We start from the raw sequence: 21100 nt of genomic DNA, 5'->3' as shown, positions 1-21100 counted from the left end.
TTATGGTAGTATTTTAAACGCAGCTAGTGAAAAGGTCAGTCTTCTGCAGGAAAAGAACTAAGACAGACTGATACAGAAGAAAAAAAATAAAAACTTCTAAACCTAAACGAAAACAAAAGCGGAAAGATAAAGGACAGGACTGGAGAACGAAGCAAGAAGAAAGAGTTTGCCTGCCTGATGCATCACAACTTCCCTGGTTTGGGTTGTAAACCTACCTGAGTGATATAAATGCACTTCTTTTCTTCATATGAAGTGAAAACGTCATTGGAAATAACAGCTAAGTAAAGACCTCATTTTTTTGGTCTGTTTCCTTTCTGTCTCTGGTCTGTCTGTCGTATGTTTCTAAGCTTGTGCCCGCTGGATGCTCTCCTGTGTTGTCTGCCTCTGGTTTTTGCTGTTGTTCTTTTCTTTTGTTTATAACAGATCAGAAATTATCACATGAGGAGAAAAAAAAATCTCAGATTTTACCTGTAATTCAAAAAGCTAAAACTCCTTAGAGAAGGAAAAGAAAACTGATTCAACATGATTTAGATCAACACTGAAACACCTGATAAATGTTCCATGTTAAGCCATGTTTCCAGAGAACTTACCTTTCAGAGTTAGTCTACAATGGACCAAATCACTGGAAACTTTCTTAAGAATGAGTCAGTCTGCTATCATCAGCATATGTAGCTCTCTGAATGTATGAGTGCATACTTCTGTCTAGGCACCTACATCTCTTTTAGGTTTATTTCTCAAATCCTGACAGTCAAAAAACTCTGTCACCAACATTGAAGAATACAACAATACAAAACCATCCACTGTCTAATGTATAAAATTCATTCCATTTTTAAAATAGTAATTTATTATTAGCTTCCCCTGCTGCTGACTATATTGAATTGGTTGACAAAGCTATCAATCAAGCATTCATTCATTTTACAAATGAATATTGAGTGCCCTGTGCAGTGTAAAGAACACTGGTTGTGTAAGCAGACAGAAATTAGTTTAAATTTTGGCCCCTTCATTTAATAGTTTGGAGACACTGGACAAATAAAGACCTTTTGCCCATGTTTTTGGATTGTCTAATGAGGATAAAAATATCTGTTCTGCAGATGTAAGGTTTAAATTTGTACAACAAACCCAGACTACACTAGCATTCAACAACTGTTTTCCTGATTTTACTATCTAATGGAGGGAGATTCAAGACATAATAAGGCATATACCCACCTTTCTTAGACTATTACAAACTACAATGGAAAAAAGGCAAATTTATAGAAATAAGTGAGAAGAGAAGTGCTAAGTTGTTTAAGAAATAAAGGATGTCTGTGTGTCAAGAAGAGGTCTTAGCTACCAGTGAATCACGGCTCAAGTAACCTACTCAGGAGTCGACAGACAAAAAAGTGAGGGAATAGAATACAGAGAGGAAAGGGCACTCCAAGCCAGGGAGAATGTGCAGCACAATAATGACGGTGCTGACGGAGAATGGGGAGGAGAGCACTAGTGAGAAGAGCATCACACATGCCCGGCCATGGCACCGTGCTAAGAATGACAAAGACCAAGTCCAGACTTCAGTCTTTAACTACAGCTTATGGAACTGCTGAGGCTCCCTGTAGGCATCAGATATTTAATCCTCAGAAGAATCCTAAGAGGAAAATGATATGCCAAGATGCTGCTTAAGCTGCCCTCCATGGATGACACTTCACAGAGATGATGCTTCACACAATGCCCAGGTCACAGATCAGTGAGCAGGTAAAGACTCAGTGCCAACCGCTTGGCCCTGACCCTACAGGCTGCTCACTGTCCCGGCGACTTCTCTCAAAGGAAAGTACACAGGCAGATAAACAAACCTTAAGGTGGACTAGCTGCAAAGATGTCTCCAATTAATAACTCCAGCCACCAAAGCCACCAAATGATTTTTAATGGTTTTTTTTTTTTAATTTCCTGTCATTACAGACAGTTGTGAGCTTCCAAGTGGGTGCTGGGAATTGAACTCAGGCCTTCTGGAAGAGCAGTCAGTGCTCTTAACCAGTTGAGCCATCTTTAATAGCCCCCTATTAGTTTTATTTTTAAAAGTTGTTTTTAACATGTTTGAGCCTCACGACTTATCTTCATTATGAGAGCATATTGTAATCAACACATTATAATAAACAGATTACTGAATTTCTTGATATATAGTTAACAACAATCAAAATAAAGTGCTTAAGGAATCAGTATAATATAAAACGAATTTTTTCAAATAGGTGCTACAATTATAGCACAATTCTCTATGTATGTACTCTAAAAATATTCAAAATGAGTAGAAAAATTCAGTATGTTTTAAGTGAAGAAAGTAAAATTAGGCTATTTAAATTCTATGAGACGCACTCCAATGTAACAGCCCAAGACTCACCCTCCCTCCTGTACCTCTGAGTGGACCTTCAAGCACCTGTAAGGGTCTGGTAAGAGAACACCCACAAGTGGGTGCCATTTGGCCACTTTTGTTTAGCATCCATGCTTATCGAAAAGATTAGAGTTATCAATTATATATTAAAATAACAATATTCTGAGGAACACCTATGATGCCAGGGTTTAAATCGCCTAGGCAGAAGGTAAAGGCCCTGACTCCATCAACAAATTAATCAATACAACAAGTAACTAAAGCATTCATAGTTCTTGTTTGTTTTTGTAAAGGACACTACAACAGGAAAGTGTTTGGTGGTCAAAAGACGATGTTAGTGAAGTTAAGCTTCCAGGCATATGGTCATGACGTTCAATAAACACCTTAAAAACAATTAGGTGCTAATGCTTTTGCTTTTTGTTGTTATCCCCCCTCCCCCAGTAAATCTAATAAATGCCATTTCCTTTTCCTCCACTAGAGGGCAGTCTATCAAAGCAAGGGGAGGCTCACATAAGGCAGCTTTGGACCTGTTGAAAATTGATCCCATGTTCCACTCCTCTCAGGAGGTCTCTGCAGTATACGGTTTGTAAAACATGCCCTTACATTCTTCTACTTGTCATGGTTGCTCTGGAGCTGAGCACATAACCATGCTGGCATGGTTTCTAGTCTAAATATTCAAAATGTTTTACATATAATTCCTATTGAAACATTTTCCTAGTTAAGTAGCCATTCGGAGTTGATAGCCTTAAGTACAAAAAGAGATAATTTAAGTCTATTGTAGAGAAAAGCATCCCTGCACAATAAATCATACATCCGAAACACATACACAATCACACACACATACATGTACATATGGATACAGGTACAAGTAATGGCACACACAACATGTATCCAATGTGTGGTATCAGATTTATTATACTTTGTATAGAGTAGTAGTTATAATTGAAAAAGTTTATTTTGTAAATGCTTCTCCCTTAGATACCATTGTTGTGAGTATTGGAAAAGCAAATATTTGTTGTAATTTTAAAATATGCTCAGTGCAGATAGGAAATGTCATTGTAAAACCTAAACAAACAAGCAAACAAATAAAAAAAATCACACATACACAAAGCACCAGCAAGAAAAAAAGGAAGGAAGAGAGGGAAGGAGGGAGAGAGAAAGAGAGAGAGAGAGAGAGACTGTTAACCGCATGCACACAGGCTGATGGAAGTAGGATCTGTAGGGAATCACACATCGGAAAGGAGAGCTGCAGGCTGCTCTCCCTAAATGTAAAGCCACTGCCGAACTTCGCAGACAGGGAGTCAGAGTCGCTACCAAGCCTTTTTAATATTCAGGAAATCCTTGTTCATAAGTGTTTCCTGTCTGTTCTCAGAGGAAAAGAAAAACAAAACAACAACAAAAAACAAAAACAAGAAAACAACCCCCCCACCCCCATCCCAATGTTTCTCCAAATGATTGATAACACCCCGAATGGGAAAACTTGTTGAAAAGCACTGCACATTGCTCCAAAAGGGGTGGGGGGGGGGAAGGAAAGAAAATGATTCCAAGGAAAAATATGCAAGCCTGTTTCATTTATTTGTACCCTAAGCAGCGCTGTCATAGGACAGACAGGCTGCTTCAGCCAACCAGGCTGGAGCAGCTGCGAGTGCTACATCTTGGCAGTCTGAAGCGATTGGCTCCTCTCTGGGGAGTGGAGGGTGTTCAGTTATTAATGACCGCTGAGCAGGCAGCACCATGTCAGTGTGACAACTGATCTGGTGAACGATGCACCACTAACCACCATGGAAACGAGGAGAAATAAAGCCAGCTAGCAGGATCTCTCTTCACTGGATCAAGAGTCTCAGCCTGCTGCTGCCGGAGAGAGTTCCAGTCAAAAGAAGGAATCCTAGCTGCAGGCTCCTGCCTTCCTTTATATTTTAGAAAAAGAGAGAAAGAGAGAGATACCATTGCTTGCATGTGTGCATATCTATAGTATATAATTGTGTAGACTTTATTACACATACATATGCACCTATTTATACTGGGGCAAGAAGACGGCCATGTGATTATCTCAACCAAGGAACTGAGCAAGCAGGGGCACCGGAGGAGGGCTATCCCTGCATCTGCTAATGCAAGGTAAGTTTAAAATATACCTATCTTTTTAAATGTTCCCTATTTTGTGCTTTTGTTGGTGCCTGAGTTTTTACACATCAATTCTCCTTTGATGTTTTCCCCTTGTCTGAATTCTAAGGGCATTTTTCTTTGCATTTCACTTTTGAGTGAACATGCAAACCCCGCTGGCTCTGTGTGTGCCTAGCTGTGTTCGTGGGATTCTCAAGCAGGCATTTTACTAGCTTGAATGCCCATCAGAGGATGTGAGTGGGAGAGAAAAAGCAGTGCTGGGGGAGGAGAGAGAGGAGGGAGAGAGAGGAGAAGGGGACTGAGGGAGAGAAAAGAAAACAGAAGGAGAAAGAGAGAGAGAGAGAGAGAGAGAGAGAGAGAGAGAGAGAGAGAGAGAGAGAGAGGCGAGGAGAAGCAGAGAAATGGGTAAGAGGGAGATGGAAAAATCGGGGTCCTCCCCCCCACAGTTCTTGTAATAAAAAGCAGATCACTCATGTTTCTCTGTTCTGAAGCCAATGAGGCGTTGTTCCCCCCCCAAGCCCCTGCCCCAGGGGATGGAGATTAAGGTGGATGCTGTTGTGTGTCAGGAGTGAAGGGCACCAGGCGGAGTTGCAGAATGAGCATATCACAAACAGTTATTGAATTTCTGCCAGGCTACATCTTACCGATTGTGGTAAATGACTTCCCTTTAATAACATCCCATCCCCTCACTGCTCTGAAGGGACACTGCAAGCACCTGATTGCTAATGCAGTCCCAGAAGCTACCATGCTAAGGAAAAGGATCCTGTGAACCAGAAGAGTTCTAATCGCCTTTGCTAATTAACAGCATCGCAGTAGGATGGCTTCAAAGTACATCTCCTATTTATGAAGGCTGTTTGCTCAAACAGACCGTCATATTCCCTTTGCTCTTCCTGAGCCGGGTGGCTTAACTCGGCTCTAATTTATTCATTTTTAACAATATGTCCTTGTTTCTGTGCCTCTAATCTTAGTGAAAGCAGGCTATGACCATGAGTGAGAATCTTCCTAGTTTAGCGGAAAGGAGACCAGTGTGACAAATAGAAAAATAAGTACAAATTTAAAATACTTCTCAGGGAAACAGTGTGCCCTGGTACGACAAATATTACTTGTGCCCTGAGTTCCTCATCTTCAGCTCCAGAAGCAACGCCTTTGAGACAGAATTACTGTCAGTCAACTCAGAGCACCCATGGAGTGATGATTCATGGAATACTCTGTGGACCGATTTTTACTTCCAATCTTGTAAGAGGAAGCCAGATACTTAGAGTATGCTTTCAAAGCGACACCACCAATTGAGGATGGCTGTGGAAATCTTCACTGCCCCTGCTAATGGGTCCTGTGGAGACATTAAAACAAACCCAGTGTTTATATTTCATCTGCTGGAGCTCTCTCCTCTCTTTTCTTAGTTCAACTCACAGTTACCAGAGTCTGCTTTGAAAGTAGGTGCTATTCTTTTCCCAAACTGTGCTTTCTGACTTACTGGTTTCCTAGTCTATAACAGATGCCAGAACAGAAAGACAATAAGCACCCACTTAGATTCTGCCACCTTCCCATCAATGTGTCAAAAAATGAGTCGGTTTACAATATGTAATGTAAGGAGTCAATTAATTCCAGCGACCTCTGTAAACGACGACAATAAAGCAGTCTGACACTCTGCCGCTGCCTTCGATTTTCCCTCTGTGAAAGGAACAAGTTTCAGGAAAGGGTTCCTGCTCGGAGTGAAAAATGAAAGGAGCTGAAGCATTAGCTAGCAATATTGGCAGCCTGGCTCACACTGCCTCCAATGCCACATGCAATCTATACAAAAAAAACACCATGATTTATTATGGGGAGGAAAGCTGTTGCATTTGCTTTTCTCCTATTCATTAGAAGTGCTGCAGTTGACACAGATTGGATCCATTATTTTGAGGTAGCACCTAACTTCCCGAGTGAGAGGGAGGGCCGGCAGTAGAAACTCGGCTCCTCATCTCCAACGCCTGTAATGTAGCACTGCAGTGTGGATGGCAGCTTTTGCCCAGACCCTTTCCTGGGAAAGTTTTCATACCAAACACAAACACATATATCCTTAAATCTTACCCAGCCTGATTTTAAACCAATAACAGCTGAGAAGAGCAGGTTCCCTCTTCAACCTTAGAGATGTTCTTGTACAGATCAGCAGTACCCACTGGGATCTGAAAAATATTGGCATTCCAGGCCCTGGGTGGTGTCCGGATGTACCAGTGAGTTTGGTGACATGGTAACCCACCCATGCTGGGTGATGGACACACAGGCATGTCCAGGAGATGTGACTACCCATGCTCTCAGCAGTTATGAAACAGGATTGGAAATGATAGCTTTGTGGCAACAGCAAAGGGCCATCTTTCCAGGGTGCTGCTTGTCATAGGCAAAGTGCTAAGTTAGAATGCTGGTGAGTAGGTGGAATTTTTCTTTGATGGCTGCAGTTGTGGCTGCTGTTAATGGTTTAATAAACTGTATCACCTGCTTTCTAGGGCAGCACTTTAGGGATGATGAAAAGGTAATCAATTTATGAAACACTAATGTACTTACTGATTCTTTGTTCCTGTTTTTCACACTTCCTGCTTCCGTCCCCCCAAATAGGTTTGAAGTTGCAATTTTCCCTAAATTTATGTTTCCTTCTCTCTGGTGTAAAATTACTGTTGAACATAATATTAGTGCCCACTGCAAGCTAAAGTAGTAGATCAGAAAGGTTTGTAACCAAAGGGATGTTTTAAGTGAAATGTGAGTGCTAAGCTGGTGGATCTGAAGTTCATTAAAAGGAAGATACAAGCATTGTCAAAAGTGTGCCTCTACTTCAAACCTACGTAACTGTGGCCCCAAAAATAACTGAATAAAAAAAGTGGTTCTAACCTATCTTGAGAAACAATGTTTGTGGCCCACTGAATCTGGTCGATATGGCTTTAGTTTTGAGTGCTGAGCTATTAATGAGTTGCTTCTTTGATATATGAAAACGAATAGCAATAAACATTAAACACATCTATAAAATGTATCTACATTGTCAACATGAAGCTGTCATACTGCCTATACAAGGAACACTTAGGAAAACGTCACTGGGTACCATCTGTCCACAGGACAGCATAGAATCCCACCCCTCATGTAAGGTGTGTCTAGGATGGGGAACATGGTAACATCTAATCCTCTGGTCACGATGTAAAAGGAAATAAAGTTCCAGCGTGAAAAAGTAGATGTGACCAGTGGATGAGAAAAATAATGTGGAGAATAAATAAAAATGCTTCCTTTTAGCTGACAGAAGGAGTACAGAATCTCCAAAGATACTCTTTGGAAGTCAATCAGTGTGAGATTAGTGAGGAAAAACCACAGTCATCTCAAAGCTGAGTGAAGTACAGTATCTATCTACCCGGTCACTTAGTACATGTCAATAAATGTGAAGTTTGTACACACCTGTTTGCTATCATGTTCATTCATCTTTAGACCATAAAGAAGGCCCATTGTTTCTAAAGAGACCATTAAATATTTTATACAATTATATAGCCTCAGCATGGGAGAATAAAACATGGCATCTTCACAGACTAACTGAATATACAACAAAAAGCAGTTCCTCCAATATGTTCATTTGATATGTGAAGAGGCCCAGAGAGTTTAACATTTTTATTAGTATAGCGAAATAAAATGTCATTAGATCTTAAATTTGCTCAGCTATTTACTAGAGAGTTCTAGGGAAGAAACCCTTTGTATGTTCATTCCATTATTCAAAATTGGCTTCCCCTGATTCATAGAAAGATGCAGACTATGCACCATTTAAAAGGTGTTCATCAAGATAATAAAGTATTATAGAAACAGAAGTCACCATCCAATAACAGTGATTATTTCAAGTGCACAACGCAGAGACATTTCAAACCCCCAGTTCCCATTTATATATCTAAGGTGAGTCATACAATGTAGAGTCTTGCCCAACTATTCAAAATCTTAGGAAGAACACAGCTACCCTTGGTCTAGAGATGCAGTTGTTAATGGAAGCTGTATATTTCCCTAAGAAGCCACATTATTTAGGTCTCAAATATCTCAAGACACATAACAGTGCCTTCTCTTCACTCACTATCCTTTCTCACGCCCCATGCCTGTAGATACCAGAAGAAAACAATCTACTGCCTCTTCCCAATTCTTAACTACTGGATTTTTTGTTTTGTTTTTTGTTTTTTTTGTTTGTTTGCTTGCTTTATTTTAGGAGTGATGGCCCTTATAAGCAATGCCATTTCTCTACTTATACAGCAAAGTTTATTTTTCCTTTTGTAAAATTTATCTCTGTTTCTAAAACGTTCTCTAATGTTTAATTAACATAATAGTAATTAACAGACCTGGAAACTTTGGGGAAATCAAGAAGGATATTGAAAATGCAAAGCAACACAGTGATGGTGGATATTTGTTTAAAGCTTTATCACTCACAAACCATCTTTTCACAGTTGCCCCTCTCACCAACCTGGAAGGCCAGGCATGCTAATTTTCCTAAGTGAGGTCTTGTTAGGGAAGAGACAGTGTTGACATGGGCGGAGCCAAGGTTTGGGGTGAGCAGGTGGCCAGGTGGTGGTGGAACAATGCTCATTGCCAAGTCTGAAACTCAGGAAGCCGCCTTTCTTTTTTGCTAACTCCCTCTCTGGACCTGAGCCTTCATGGTCTCATGTCTTCCACATGGCATTGAGATAGATCTCCATTGATTTCTGCAAACTAAATACTACATTTCTTAATTGAAATTACAGTTTACAAGTGCCCTGTCTATGTTAAATAGGGAAAACAACCACCTAGACTGACGTATGCCTGGGTATGGGGTCTTCCAGTGGGGCTTTGACAGTCTATTAAGGGTCATGTCCCTTCAAAAAAAAAAAAAAGACATTTTTCCATATGGAAGGGGGTGGATGAGACTGAGATAATCAGGAGGATTTTATCAAAGCACATGACATGCCTGTACTATGTAATGTATCAACCTTTAGGAAAAAAATGTATCAACCTTTAGAAAGAAATCCTCTAAGGCCTTCTTCCTCCTCTTCCGATTGTCTGTCTGATGTTTGATAAATGGCAGGGGTCTCAAAAACTGCATTAATGGGTAGTATGTTACTCAGGGTCTTCTCTGGGTTACCAAAATTTAAGATGCAAATTCTCGGCTCTCTAGGAGATCCACCAGCGTGAACACCAGTGAAGGTAAACAGAGATGCTACTGCTTGGGTATGTCCTTCCTCCTTAGTCAACTGTCAGGAGGAATTGACACACAACAACACAGAAGTACAGTTACCACTTAAGGATATAAACTGCTAAATTTGCAGAATGGTGAAGTTAAGTTAAAATGCCAACAAACTTAGTTGACAAAACATTTCTTAGTCTGAAAGCCTAAGTGATATTGTTTTGAACTTTTAAAAGCAATATTGTTTTTAAATGAATGATATTATCCAAAACTGAAAAAAGGCAAAAGAACCAAACCAACCATCCACCACCAAACAACAACAACAAAGCCAAAAGGACCATGTGTGTGCTGTCAAGTTGTACTGCTGCTCAGAGCAGCTCCCTTCAGGGAGGTTCAGTCTTCAGGAGCGTTCGCCTGTGGATACCACACAGGCCCACTAAGGCAGTGAAAAGCTTTGTGTCAGCACTCAGTTCTCTTTTTTCAGAGGCTAAACCATTAGGACCAATGCCCCCGTGGAACCAGGAAGGGAAGTGGTAATGTTTCTGCTTGCACAAAGCAAGGAATCCAGGACCAGGCACAGACATGCTCCTAGGACTTTGCTCACAAGTGAGCCAGAGCTAGGCAAGAGCTCAGAGAGCCCCAGATTCACAGCAGTTTTCAATAATGAAAATGCTGGACGTTTTGACTATAGAAAATATATAAGTAGCTTCATTTACTATAATACAAAAAGATGGGTTTAGGTCTACACATTTTTTCTAAAACTGTAAAATTAATAAAGAAAGCCAAACTATTTTAGTAGACTTATGCCCTAAAATATTTTTTCTGTCATACAATACAGTCTCATGATGAAAATTGAGGTATTTAAATTACACTATCAACAAATTTCTAAGTTTACTCTGGTTGAGAAAATAAAATATTTAAAACAGGTATTGAAACCAGGCACGTATTGTGAGCATATAGTTCATATTTGTCCTTATACCTTAAGAATACTCATTCTCCTTTTACTACATTCACATGCCTAAGAATCCCAGCCTATCAGAGCTTTCTAACAGTGCTCACGGGCTCTGCTTCGTTCTATTTTTATCAAAAGTCAGTCTCAGAAACACCGAGTACTAAATATGTTCTGCGGAGTATTCAACACCTGCAGGATGCAGGGGAGCACACTGACCTTTGCTGAAATTTCAGTGGTTGCTGGAAATCACTTCCATATACAGCTAGGAAGATGGCTTTTTAATTCTTGTGAAGGGCAAGGGGGTGATGGCCTTACACTGCAGGTGCCTAAGGCACTGAGAGCAAACATACAGAGTAAGAAGAGGGCCCATCTTATAATGATCCATCACTAAGGAGAAAGGGCAGTAGGAAGGAAAGAGAATACCATGTGAGCATCCTACATGGAACAGAAAGATATTCAAAGCACACACAGACCTGGAGAATTCTGGCTGTAGTGGGTTGGCTTTTGTATTTTGTTTTTTTGGTTTTTTTTTTGTTTTTTTGTTTTTTGTTTTGCATGAAGACATATATAAAATGTCATTATAAGATATGAACTTAGATTGTATTCATCCAACAAGTCAATTTGCTGTGTGAATACCTGAGTGCATTCACTTCCCAAATATATCATTTATATTTGTTCCTCTGACTGCAGTTTATTATGCACTCATTTTTTTACACACACTACAGCTGCTCAAAGAGTGTCACAGGTGATGCTTAGCCACCTCTTTATACATCAGTAAGCCTGTTGCCAAAATACCATTTCCTTAATCAGTTACTTTGTTTTTAAGGAGCAAAAAAATTCCACATTCCTTTCAGAGTCCCATTTTTCATTTACACTATGCTGTTACTGAACAAAATGGTCAAAGAAATGAAGAATTAAAATAAATATTATGGCATAAATTATGTGACCAGAAAAACAAGTAAGTTCAAACCACATTACCTGTCTTAGAACATACTCTATTCATTCAGGCAATGGCAGTGATATTAGCAATTCTCCTTTATCAATATTATCCATTGTGTCACAAACACTGGACAAGACCTTACTTAGTTCTCACAACAGCCGCATGAAGTACTGTTATGAACTCTATGTTATAAATGGGTAAAGCAAGGCCCAAGAGAGAAATGCAATATAGCAATTAAAGATAGAACAGGAAAAGAAGCGTAAGTAAGTGTGTTTCTACAAGACATGCCTTTGTGTCATACAGGTCAACCCTGCCTCCCAAGGATGCAGCTAGTCTGACTCGCCCTCCTCAACTCAGGGTGCTCAGCAAACTCCACCATTCATCTTCCCAAAGCACACTCAGGCAAGGAAGATCTTTGCTGCACTCGTTCAAGTGTTCTTCTCTTTCCCACTGAGCACTGTTTTACTTATCTATAGTTAACTGTTGATATGCATCAGATTGCCTGCACTGAGCTTTATACTTCAGTTTACAAAGGACAAGCGAACTTCAGCTCGTAAGATATCTCCCTCTATATTTTATAAGTAGAATTCAACATGTTTCATCACCTGAGGTCACATAGCATAATAATGGCACGAAGAAAAATGATGCATGCCTCCAATTTCAATATAGATTGATAACAATCCCACAAAGGATCTCAGCTCTGTTGACACTCAGTCCTCATGCATTTTTTGTTAATCAAGAAAATGGAAAATGTCTGAATAACACCCCTGAAGCAGGAACATCAATTTTCAATGAAGCTCATTGATCCTGTCCAGTATCAATAACTTCCCAGCTCTATAGAGTTAATTGATGGGAGCTGTCATTTGGTTTTCAAAGTGAACTCTAGGCCAAACCTAAAACTTCATCAGAAAACATCTACACTGGCTCTTTGTAAAGCTTCTGAGTTTCTCACTATGTCCCCACGAAAGTCTAGCAGGGGAAGCCTCCAACTTCTATGTCCTACACACAAAAGCTAAATGAGAAATTAATGTAAAAATGTTTCCAAGCAGAGGGTGTAGAGAAAGGAAAAACACTTGTCACCAAGCATGACAACCAGATTTCCATCCCTAAAACCCACTTGGTAGAAGGAAGAAAACTGATCCTCATAATTTTTTTTTTCAACTCAGGCTTCCTCCAGTGACTATACAATGGCATAAGAACATGGAAATATATTTTAAATCATAACTAGTTAGACAAATGAAAAAAATAAATTCAAGTATCTAAAATGTTCAATTCCAAAGCAATAACAATGTAACATTATCACCCAACTAAAAGTATGTAAAGGACATGTATATATTTAAGTTGTTATACTTATTTGTCCTTTTCTTTGTGTCTGGGTGTGCATGTGAGTGTGCTGCACACATAGGGAAGTCAGGGACAAGCCTGTTGAAATCAGTTCTCTCCTTCTCAGCACATGGCTTTCAGGCTTGGTACCAAGCTTCTTTACTCCGACCCCAAGTCATCTTGCTTGCTCAACATGCACAATTTTGAATTAAAAACTTTTAATAGCATATGTCCTGCTACTTCTTGTATTTACTTATAACAATGAATAAAGAAGGAAATGGAGGAAGAGAGAGGCTTGTTAGCACTGATTCACTACAGCATGTCCTGAACTCTGGTTAAGCTCTGTATACATCTCATCTCTCCATGAGGGAGCTGAAACGCCACGCGGATAAACAACTTTCCAAATTTATTCAGTGGCAAAGGGCCTGATTTCCACCTTTTATTTTGATGGCAAAATCCACAGTAGGAAGAAGAATGCTATGCTCCATGCCAATGACAGTTCTAGGAAGAGCTTAAAGTTTCTTCTTTGGGAAGCCCTTTCACAGACATTCCCAACAATAGCCCACAGTCCTCAGTTCATATACAAAGATCTTATACGATGTTTAGTCAATCTTTATCATTTGCCACATGGTACAACTTGAGAGCACATTCTTATTTCATGAATAACCAACACAGCATTGGTCAACTGATTAAAAATTTCCACTGAAATATATTTATTAATGTATATAATCAGACAAGTGTAATATACAGTAAGAGAATCATGGATGAATTGCAGAGTGACTTATGAACTAAGATTTTGATCACATTTTAGACAACAGAAGTTGGGTTTAAAATAAGTAAAGTTTTCTTGACCATAAATATCTTACAAATTGCATAAGAGAGCCTTTCCTAACTTATCATTTTACTCCTAAGCTATGACTCAGTTTGGAAAGTAGTGCCAATTTTGTATTATTTTTCTATACTTTGAATATATGGAAGAGACGAGGAGCAGTTCTAAGTTTATATGTTCCATAAATTCCCGGATCTAGAACAGGAACTCTTCTCCTGGACCAATGCCAATTCTTTTCCCACACTGTACTAGAGGCACTAATGAAGGCAGCTGTAAACTTCACTTAAGCACAAGGCTTTCGATTACATACCATTATACCTAAATATATAACAACATGCTGCCTGTGTTCATACAGGGTAGTGATTTCTATGTATCACTGAAGGCAGAGATATTCTCACATGAGACACTTCTTGTCATTAATTGAAAAATGGTATTTCATTTTGGTAAACAAGCCTGAATACACTCGTATTGATAATAAGCAGCTCATGTATCACAACAAATAGACTTGAACATTTTTATCCATGATGACCTGTATCAAACTCCTTTGATAACTTTATTAAAATGTAGAATTTCACAAACTTTGAAAGTAGGACTCCAGAAGCTGTAGTGAATTTCTGCAAAAAAACCAAAGTCTTAAGTATTAAATAGCTAATTACCAGCCTTTGCTGTTCTATTGTCTGCCAAGTAAAGATTTTTTAATATATGAAAATTGCTTAAATTTATACAGAATATGCATATAATAGGTGTACCAGGCTATATTTGTCCCAAAAATATAGATTGATAAACGGATGTGACTAAATGAATTATAGGTTTCATTATAAGAGATCTGATTGATACATCCTAGCAAGTGAATTTAGTCAGCTTGTAATAAGACAAGACCTTGGCTAATGTGGTCTAGCTCTGTTTTTCCTGGTCTAAGAGGATAAGCCACTCATCTTTCTTGGTTCTCAAATGAGGTCTACCGGGAGCTAGATGTCCTTTGCCTGTGGTTTTGTGTATCCCCAATTTCATATATTCTATCACAGTCCAACTGCAATTCCACTGAGCGCTACCAAAGTGCCACCAAACCAAAGAACGAATTCTACACTGTCTGGAGATTTAAATTCAAAAGTTATTAAATACAGAGCCAGCATTCATACAACAAAATCCACAAACTGGGAAAGACTTGACAGACATTAAGCTACTTGCTCAAAGTGACCCTATTATTTAAAGGAACAACTGGAACCCCCCCCTTCAAAAAAAAACCAGGTGATTCTAAAAACCCTTGCCTATTTCATCCTTTCACCAGGTGTGAGGATGAAATTTCACAAAGTCTAGATTATATTCTCTCTTCATTGAGCCCTCCAGAGAAACTCTGTAGGACATCTCCATGAACTACCCCTTCCCAGTGCACTCTCACCTGCTGGAGTCTGGCAGATGCTTACCAACAGCAGAGTAACTTTTTATGCTGCCTCTTTAGACTGGCATTTTATTGATGGCAACACATTACTGACATTACATGCATGGAGCTTACTAACATCCCAAGTTTGGGGTTCTGAATTTGTATCCCAACATAATTCTAGGAGTGGAGATATGGTGTCAGAAATGCAGGGGGAAAAGCTATTTAAGTGGCATTTGCCTCAGACTTCCAGAAGTTTTCATTTTTAAGCCAGGAAAAGGAGACAAAAGTGAGAAATTACTTTATGAAAGTTTACACATAAATAAAGCAACCACAGAAACAGGAGGGATTTCACATTTCTATAAAGAAAACCCAGAATAAAATGATCTCTTTGTGTGGCACTAAGAAGATTTCTATTCCTGTTGGACATTCCTGCTCAGATCCAAAGCCTGACATGCCATTGCTATACCCAGTCCAGGCTTCAAAGCTCATACGCTATAACGACAATGTTGGCAATGATCAGTATCATTGCAGTTTTCAAACATTAGTCAAAACCATCCTGTACTTTTTTTCTCAAAAGAAAGCACAGGTGGGGACATTAGTACCTAAGACTCTGGATACAATATTTTCAAAATTGCTGATGCCAGAATGATCTATGCCACCCAGGGTATGTTCGTCACTGGAACTTCACAGGGATTGGTTTCATTCCTCCCCCATTTGTACTCTCATTGACACTTCTTGGAAATACTAAAAAATGAGCAACATTCACATCAATATTAACAATTTCTAGAAGACTTTCTTTTCTCCAGCCCAAGAAATTCTACCTGCCCATATCCAACATCTCAAAAAGCCCTGAAACAAATTCTTGGATATTTATCATTGATAACTGAATTTTATATCCCTACTCCTGTACTAATAAGCATGCATAAACACATTCATACTTTCAAATGTATCTAAATACTGGATACTTTTAAAACATCTGCACACCATTAAGAGTTATACAATCTTGCCATGCTGAGCTGTGACTAGTATCCAATTACTATTGTCTTTTAACAGACAATAGTACTACACCAGACTGTACCAGACTGTAATAGGTATTGACACAGAAATAACTGTAAATCATCAGACTATAATAGTTATTTACACAGAAATAATAAGGAAAAAAGTCTACCAGGCAAGTAAATTCTGCAAACTTTTCTGACAATCAGAGGCAAATGTCATCCAAGTAGCTCTCTCTTTGTGCTGTCATTTGTTACATCTCTACCACTAAGCCAAATGTAAGATATAATGGATCTCAGTGGAGTTAGCAATATCATGAAAGAAATGTTATTTTGATAGTGATTGGCATTCATGATGACTTTGTGCTTTAAGATGAATTTGTATTGAGACTTTATATATTTAACTTTTGCAGTATTTATATAATACAAGTACAATTATTACTCATCCTTTAATAGTTAAGGAGAAAGTCACATGTAATGGCAGAAAAATCAGAGTCTGTGTTTGATTGCCAAACTACTAGACTAGTTCTACTGAATACTATCCTGAGAGCCCAGGAAAGCAAAGGAGAAAAAAAAAAAGAAGATTGCATTTACTATTTAAGAAATTTTAGGGGTGAATTCAGAACAAAGTGGGGTACAGAGAAGCAATGCCCATCCATTGAAGACATGTTTGAGGAAAAAGCAACATCATGCTCAGACGCGTACCTATCCCTGGGGTCAGATTTACATCCATGCAATCTTTTGCTAGAGAGAAGACCCTCTATCCAGGAATCACCTCCTTCCTAGTCACATGGATTTGAGCAGTTTGTTTGGTCTTTGTTTTCAGAAGTAAATTATAAAACCTCAGCTGGAGACAAGACAATAGTAACATAATTTTATTTCTTCAGTTGCCTTTATGTCCTGTTCCCATCGCCATAGCTCTGTAATCCATAAGTCAATATTATCATAGAGGTTGACCATTTATCATCTTATTTTGATGTTTTTGGTAGGCAATGTCCTCACTTCTGCTGCTTGATTCAGGTTTATATTTTTCTGTGTAGTGTGTTTATGCTATCACCATATCAATTATAAGAAATGATGGGAGAGGATAAATGAAATTACTGAGTACAATTGACAACAGCCATGAGAAATCATGCTGGATAATAGAAAAGTCTCCCAGGTACTCCATTACTTAGTCTGTCCTGTTTCTGGTTTTAGGAGAAAGTCCAAAAGATAGACTTTGAAATAAAAGGAAATGCAAGGCTGTTAGAAGGGATGATTAGTAGGGCACTTACTAGGAGAACATAGAAACAAGACATTTGTGGATTCCTAGTAAACTGTGTCTCATTTATTCTAGCTTTAAATATGTGTAGAAATAACCAGGTTCTCATTCCACTAGAGCATGAACAAAATTGATTCAAAATGTGAAGGTCATAACTTCTCAGACATTTCAATGAATAAGAAGACAAATGAGAGAGACAGACACACACACACACACACACACACACACACACACACACACAGAGAGAGAGAGAGAGAGAGGGAGAGAACGAGAGAGCCTTATACATGTAAAAGGAAAGGAGAAAGGGAGAAGGAGAAGTTGAATACAGAGCCCAATGCAATATATGGGCCCACCTGCTAGACTGCACAGAGCAAAGGAGAACCTATGACATTTTAAGAATTTCCAGACCAGAGCTAAGCCCACTTCTACAGCATAGGTCTCACTGAGAGAAAAATAATATGTTTCTATACATGTAGATTATAAAATACTCACTTAAAAGAACTTGAAGTTGAATCTTCCTCATAAACTTAAGAATTGATATGCCAATATGTTGAAAAATTATAAACAGATGTCAAATAACCTTTCTTTGGCAATAACAGCCTTCCTGCTTATCTGACATCTAGTTATTCCAGTTAACATCATATGTGAAAGTCAGAAATTATACCGCGGAAGAATGAAATATTGATACATGACAGCATATTGAAAGTGCGTGAGAATGAGGTACCACAAATGCACACAAATTGACCAAATGAGCCTGCATATGTTACAGCTTCCATGAGAACACAATTCATTCATTGACTGACAATTTGCATCAAGTTCGCTTGCTTATTCTGCAAATCACAAAAATGGGTTGCTGTGGCAACTGCCACATGCTATTTAGCTCGCTGTTGGGAAATGTCTCTTGGAGTACCTTTTAAGAAACAAATACAACATGCTTTGTATTATTCCTCCCACCCTAAGGAAACAAATCCCCTGACAGGAGGCCTATTTTTTTTTAAGCTTTAAAAATTGGACTGCCTTTGTCTTCTTCATTTATATTATCTGTAACACATGCTTATTGGAAAGAGGAAAAGAAAAAAAAATCTATTATCAAAATGCTACTTGCCGGTATGACTGGAACATGATAGAGATGCTGCCTATAGAATCCCTACTTTTATCAACACTGCTCTGAGAGCTATATTAATTCCCACAATATACTTATTGAATCCACGTACACCACTCCCAATAAGAGTCTATGGCTCAATTCTTAATGTACCAGCAAAATGAGTTTATTTTTCTAGGTCAGAAACACGAGTAAGATACCGTTAGTATTCTGAGACACATTCTTGACTTCATAATTACTCTTTTTTTTTTCATAAGCAAGCCATACAGGACCTTACGACATGTCACACCCATGTCAGCACACAGCAAGGCAAGCTTTATGCTAGGTAAATTAGAATACTCACTTGTAACTCACTTCTTACACAGAACCCCCGAACCAGAAGGCAAAGTATCTAAAACAATTCAAGCCTCTGTATTAGTTTTCCTACTTGCTTTTGTTTGTTTTATTTTATATTTTCTTGTCCATCTGTCTGTTGGACACAAGATCTTGTTATAAAACCCCAAGAAGATCCTCTCCACTTGACTCCCAAGAGCTGGGATTGCAGGCCTCCACTCCTACATGTGGCCCTATTCTTCCAACCCACTGACAGTTATGACAACTTTTTCTGACCTCTTCAGATGCTAGTCTGACAAGCACAGATGTGTCTTCTCTCCCCACCTCCCCACCATCACTGCTACTGGGGGTTTGTCAATGACTCCCTAGCAGGAGTGCTGGGGAGATCATATTTTCAGTTACAGATGCAACAGGGCAAAGATGAGGAAAATACATCTGCTACAAGACACCTGGACCTTATAAATAACACTATAATAACAGGAATTAAAGTGGGTGCGAAAAATAATTCACATGCTGGGTGTAGCTGTAAATTGCAGGTACAGGCCTGCCGAGATGGACACCTGGATTGTGTGGTGATGGTTGTGGGCTGGGCCATTGTTTCAGACAAAAGAAGTAAATTCAACACATAAATGGATCTCCCCCCACTTTTCCTTGGGCAACAATAAAGAACAATCAATTTAAAAATAATTGGAGAAATTGGTGTTTTGCTCAGAAGAGTAAGAGAAAACATCCATTCAATAGTACCACACAGAATCGTTTGCTTAATAGCACTTCTAATATGTTATGCATTTATTCAATCTACTCCTTCTATATTAAAATGCAAAAACAATTACTCTGGATGTAAATCCTAGAAAACAATCAAAGTTTCTATTAAATCAGAGAAGAGACAGTTAAGCTGAAATGTGATTTGCAGATGCTCATGAATAGACAATACTTGGAATTTTTCTCACTAGAATGTGAAAAGAAGGGTTACTAGAAGCCAGGACTTTTTTCCTTCTTCCTTTTTTCCTTTTCTCCTTCCCTCCCCTTTCTACCAATCTTAATAAGACAGAGTTTGAAGAGACACTTTAGTTGATTCTAATCATTCAAACTATACAACTATGTGAAACTGCTTTATGCTATAAATCAGCTCTGGAACAGGTACAAACTCCCTTTCAACACTTTATTATAAATAGTTTACATTTAAATGATCATTCAGAAGAATATTGTCATTTCAATCTTCTTGCTTCTTTATCTCTTAAAAAAACTGGGTAGCTGTGTGTGTGTGTGTGTGTGTGTGTGTGTGTGTGTGTGTGTACACAATATGTTCAAACTAAGCATATTTGAGAAGAGGCAACTAAACAGAAAGCAATGAATAAAAGACTCCATGCATGGATAACAAGCATTTTACATTTTAGTGTCCAAACGGAATTTTGAAAATCTACATGCTTTCACTGGGGTGATGCTACAGCAATAATCTTAAATAGGAGATTCAATAAACGTGTTTTCACGCTCTGATTAAATGTCAAGGCCACAGATTTGTTATTTCAGATCCAGTGAGCAATAATTTTATTGGACAATAATGAACTCCCAAAGATTTATTTGAAACACTCAGCTGCCCGTTACAAAGCTCTGATTCATCACAATAATTTCAACTCTGTTGATAGTATTGCTGCACCTAGGACACACAGCACACACTCTGAAGCACACTTTACTGGCGTCCTATGTGCAGTGTCAGCTGATTGAACACCAACCATATTTGCATAGTCCTACTCACAGGACATAGCATTTGAACTTGCATATATTTTTTTTCCTTAACAAAGTATATGTACATTTCATTCACGGGGTGTTCTTCTCTGAAGTTCATTGTTTAAAGTGTCACTTTCTGGCAATTCCTCTCTAAGCCACGCTTCACTAAAGATGCAGCTTCCCAGGTTGTCAGTGCAACGATTATTTTCCATTTGATCACCATCGGCTGGAGTAAGCGAGGTCTGGCCTAGAGCCACGTCAGGCCAGCCTTCTAGAGAGCCCTCATCACTTACACTCAATTATCTGTGTAGTTGTTATTACTTTGGTGTTGCTATAGCACTTTCCATTATTTCGTAAAAATATTTAAGCACTTTAAGACATTAAGAGCATATTATGTCCCAATTTACATGCTTCCCTGTGTTGTCAAACTACAGAGGCCACAGTTTAAGAATCTGCATGCCTTATGTCTCCATCACTATGCTATTACCACACATGTAACATAAAATCAATTGACGACCACACTTTCATTGAGAAAAATATCCAATACGTGTTATTTCCTTTCGTTTCTACAGAATACTTACTGAAGACCTTACACAAGAGAGGCAATGTTGGAGGTTTTATAGATTGTTTTTT

The 21100-nt window shown here is 38.7% G+C and overlaps 2 protein-coding genes across 3 annotated transcripts in view; one reads left to right on the top strand and one right to left on the bottom strand.

Moving 5' to 3' along the window:
* Positions 1-21100, bottom strand: part of Immp2l (inner mitochondrial membrane peptidase subunit 2) — an 884186-nt gene that overhangs the window by 441841 nt on the left and 421245 nt on the right. The gene's annotated exons all lie outside the window — the stretch shown is intronic.
* Lrrn3 (leucine rich repeat neuronal 3) overlaps positions 3960-21100 on the top strand; it is a 31661-nt gene continuing 14520 nt past the window's right edge. The window contains exon 1 of the mRNA XM_031357239.1: positions 3960-4471. The gene's annotated coding sequence lies outside the window, so the exon portion shown is untranslated. The remainder of the gene's footprint in view (positions 4472-21100) is intronic.

The sequence above is a fragment of the Mastomys coucha genome, unplaced genomic scaffold (genome assembly GCF_008632895.1).
Source record: "Mastomys coucha isolate ucsf_1 unplaced genomic scaffold, UCSF_Mcou_1 pScaffold6, whole genome shotgun sequence".
Taxonomy (NCBI): domain Eukaryota; kingdom Metazoa; phylum Chordata; class Mammalia; order Rodentia; family Muridae; genus Mastomys; species Mastomys coucha.
Note: the sequence above shows the minus strand (reverse complement) of the source record. Positions and strands in the feature narration are given on the sequence as shown.